The sequence below is a fragment of the Brassica oleracea genome, chromosome C9, assembly GCF_000695525.1.
Source record: "Brassica oleracea var. oleracea cultivar TO1000 chromosome C9, BOL, whole genome shotgun sequence".
NCBI classification, from domain to species: Eukaryota; Viridiplantae; Streptophyta; class Magnoliopsida; order Brassicales; family Brassicaceae; genus Brassica; species Brassica oleracea.
Window position 1 is genome coordinate 15,663,371 of NC_027756.1, and position 4,204 is coordinate 15,667,574.

The following is a 4,204-nucleotide window of genomic DNA, read 5'->3' on the forward strand; positions in this document are numbered from 1 at the left end:
ACTTGGACCTTAGCACCATAGAGATAAGACCGCCATATCTTCAGCGCAAACACGACAGCAGCCATTTCTAAGTCGTGTGTTGGATAGTTCCCTTCGTGTTTCCTTAGCTGTCTAGACGCATACGCGATCACTCTGCCTTGCTGCATCAATACACACCCAAGTCCAACTTTGGATGCATACACCACATATGGCTCGTTGTCCATTGGAAGAGCCAATACTGGAGTAGTCGTCAACATCATCTTGAGTTTGCTGAAACTCACATCACAACCTTCTGTCCACACGAACTGAACATCTTTTTCGGTCAACTTTGTCGACGGTTGAGCCATGCTGGCAAATCCCTTAACAAACCATCGGTAGTATCCAACCAGTCCGAGAAAGCTCCTGATCTTCGTTGCGTTCCTTGGTCTGGGCCAGTCCGCAATGGCCTTGGTCTTCTCTTGGTCCACGGACACTCCCTTGACCGAGACCACGTGACCCAAGAAACCAATTTCTCTTTGCCAAAAGCTGCATTTGCTGAGTTTGGCGAACAACTTATGTTCCCGCAGCTTATCCAAAACCATTCTCAGATGGTCCTTATGCTCTTCCTGATTCTTTAAGTAGATCAAGATGTCGTCTATGAAGACTATAACGAATTCATCCAGGTAATCTCTGAAAACGTTATTCATCATCTTCATAAAGGCTGCAGGGGCGTTGGTCAATCCGAAGGGCATGACCACAAACTCGTAGTGGCCATATCTCGATCTGAAGGCTGTCTTACGGACATCCTCTTCAGCAATCGGAATCTGATGGTATCCCGAAGCTAAATCAATCTTGGAGAAACAAGTAGCACCTCGGAGTTGGTCCAATAACTCGTCTATCCTTGGAAGAGAGTACTTGTTCTTCACTGTGACTCTGTTAATCCCCCTGTAGTCAATGCATAGCCTGAAGCTACCATCTTTCTTCTTTGCGAACAGAACCGGTGCGCCCCAAGGTGAACTGCTTGGGCGCACAAACCCTTTCTCCATCAGTTCATCTAACTGTTTCTTAAGTTCTGCCATTTCAGTCGGAGCCATCCTGTACGGAGCTTTCGAGATTGGCTTTGTGCCCGGCTCAAGCTCAGTCGTGAAAGGATCAGAACGGAAGCAGTGAGATGCACCAGAATCAAACAGAACATGGGTTGCCACTCCACCCATGACTAAGGTCCCTACATATTCACCCGGAACACTAAAGACCTACTCTACAAGCAAGCAATTTCACACAGAAATTCTTAAGGCAAAGGTGAGAGATAGGATGACTCACCAGTGATCGGACGAGACGCGCTTGGGTCCATTGACTCATCATCGACTTCACTCGGACGCTTCCCAGCAGATTGCGCGTCCTTCGGGCACTGATTCTTGTAGTGCCCCGTTTCGCCGCAGTTGTAGCACACACGTTCCCCAGTACCCTTGTTCTGGCTCTTCAGCCTTAGGTCTTCCTCAGGGCAATCACACACCTTGTGGTCCATACTTCCGCAACGGTGACAAGCTCCCGTAGCAGCACGACAGACACAAGAGTGCATCTTCCCGAAAGTTGAACACGCACTGCGACCTGTAGCATTCGGTTTGCTGGAAGAGCCAGCCTTCACCGGCTTTTGATTCTTTCCCGCATGCTTACCAGGATGGACATGCGCCACTGTGCCAAACACCTTGGCTTCCTCACTGATTTCAGCTTTCTGTTCTGCGGCCTTTTCCACCAGTTCTGCCACAGTATCATAGTTGCGGATCTTACAACGAGTTCGGAGATCAACCCTGAGTCCGCACATGAATTTACGAACCAAGGAAATTTCCGACTCAGCCTCATGCCCATCATACTTCTTGAGGCTGTTGAATTCCGCTTCATACTCCCTAACAATCATAGATCCCTGTTCGAGTCTAAGAAAAGCTCCCTCGAGCTGATCAAATGCTTCCGGCGGAAAATGCTTCCGGCGGAATTTGGTCTTAAAGTTGGCCCACGTGCAATGCTCACCACCAATCCGAGCCGAAACTCGAGCTAGAGCTGACTGATCCAGTCGACAACTCTAACCATCTTGTCCTAATCAGACTGATACTACTAAATCAGCTCATCTCAGCTTAGCCGACAGTCTTAACCGCCTTGTCTGATTTCCAACAATCGCTGTCTAGCCGACCAGTTCAACCGCCTTGTCCGAATCCAACAACACTTGTCTGGATCCGACCATCGCTGTCCGAAAATTCCACTTTGCCTGGATCTTCATCGAGTTGTCTGAACATCCTGAGTTCCACCAACCGAATAGCCTTTCCAATAACCCGAGCGTAAGACCGACTGATGGAGCTTTGTTTGGCTCTAAACCTGATCTGTTCCTAGCTTTAATCGGGTACATGGTTCCGCTCTAGTCGCTACTAATCATGCACCGATCCAAGTTCTCCCATCCACCCACGGAAAGTCCTTCGAACTCTGATCAGCTCTTTCTAGCATCATCCAATCCATTCAGTACGTTCTCACAGTCCGGTCAGTCCTCAGATCATCCTAACATCGATCTTCGGAACACGGTCTCTACACTTCGTCTGTTGTGAGAAAATAAGCTTGGAATAGAGACGAAGCCTATAAGACCATCCCTATTAGAGGTTGTAAAGGGGTTCATGGGCTCGGGTTCATAGGCCCGAGAAGCCAAAAGAAATATAAAAATGCGTTTATTTCGGCGACCCGGGTCTTAGGAGTGAACCCGTATGATACGGGGTCAAGCCACGTGTCAAACCCCCAATGGCCACGCCTTTTCGCGTTGACAACGACGAAATTAGGGTTGGGTGTGAGATGATTCATTTTCTCTTCTCTCCCGAAAAACTTTTCTCTCTCCCTCTCAGAGGCGATTTCTCGTGCGACACCTACTGCCGGAGCTTCTCTCCATCTAATCGACGACGGACTGTCTCCTCCACGATCTCAGGTCAAAACCGCGTTGATTCACGGTTAAATTGAATCGATTTTTGGGCTCGAAAGCGATTTCTGGGTTTCAAATTCGATTTGGGGGTTTCGAGGTAGGGTTCTAAATCGGTATGGGGTTTCGATTGATGGATCTAAAGCGTCAAGTGGGTTTGATTTAGGGTTCGTTTATCGGGGATTCAAAATCGATTTGGGGGTTTCGAGTTAGGGTTCGTAATCGATTTGGGGGTTTTGATTAATGGTTGTAAAGTGTCATGCGGGTTCGATTTAGGGTTCATTTATCGGGGATTCAAAATCGATTTGGGGGTTTCGAGTTAGGGTTCTAAATCGATTTGGGGGTTTCGTTTCATCATATTGTTTCTTCATTATGTTCTAATCACTTTGTTTTCTGGTACCGATGGATCCCGCAGAAGAGAGAAGAGAGACAAAGAAGCAAAAGGAGTACATCAACATGCTAGGATACGTGGCCGATTCAGAATACGGGATTTCGAGAAGGTGTGCGGTGGGAGAATGATTGACGAGGTTCGGGGGAACGAGGAGTACGACACTCTTCCTGGGAAGCGCTTTTTCACCTGCAAAAATTACTAGGTATAAGTCTCAATTGCCAAATTTGTATAAATTATGTTGCACAGACGCGATTCTTATTTGTGTTTATGTTGTAAACAAGGCTGATGGGTTACATTATCGTCAGCCTTGGGTGATAGGTGTCCAGGAGGAGATCAAACGCCTCACTAAGCGGGTAGAGGAGGCTGAGCAGGTGATCAAACGCCTGACTAAGCCGGTGGAAGAGGCTGAGCAAGTGATCACGGGGGTGCCGAATCTCAATAAACAGATTGAGACACTGGAGGTTAGTGAAGTCTACTTTTCACTGTCTCATATTTGAATATTAACGTAGTAAATATTTTGTATAGTTTCATTGCTGTGTCCATTTGCTTATTAAGTCACTAACAGTTTCATTGATGTTTTCACGTCTAGGAACATGTCACAATCCTCACTTGTTTGGATATTTCAAATGAAACGATGCGTATAGGTGATAAGGACACGTGTCGACCTCTGGAAACACTATTTGATGATGGACAAAGACTTCTTTGTAATAATAGATATACTAGGTTAAGATCCGCGTCTTGCGCGGGATCAACATTATATATATAAATTATTTTATGTATTAAATATTTTTACATATTATAAAATAATAAATATATATTAAATAATTAAAAGTCAGTAACTGTTAAAAATATAATTAAATTGGTGCAAACATATAAATCAATTGTATTAATCCGAATTTTTTTTT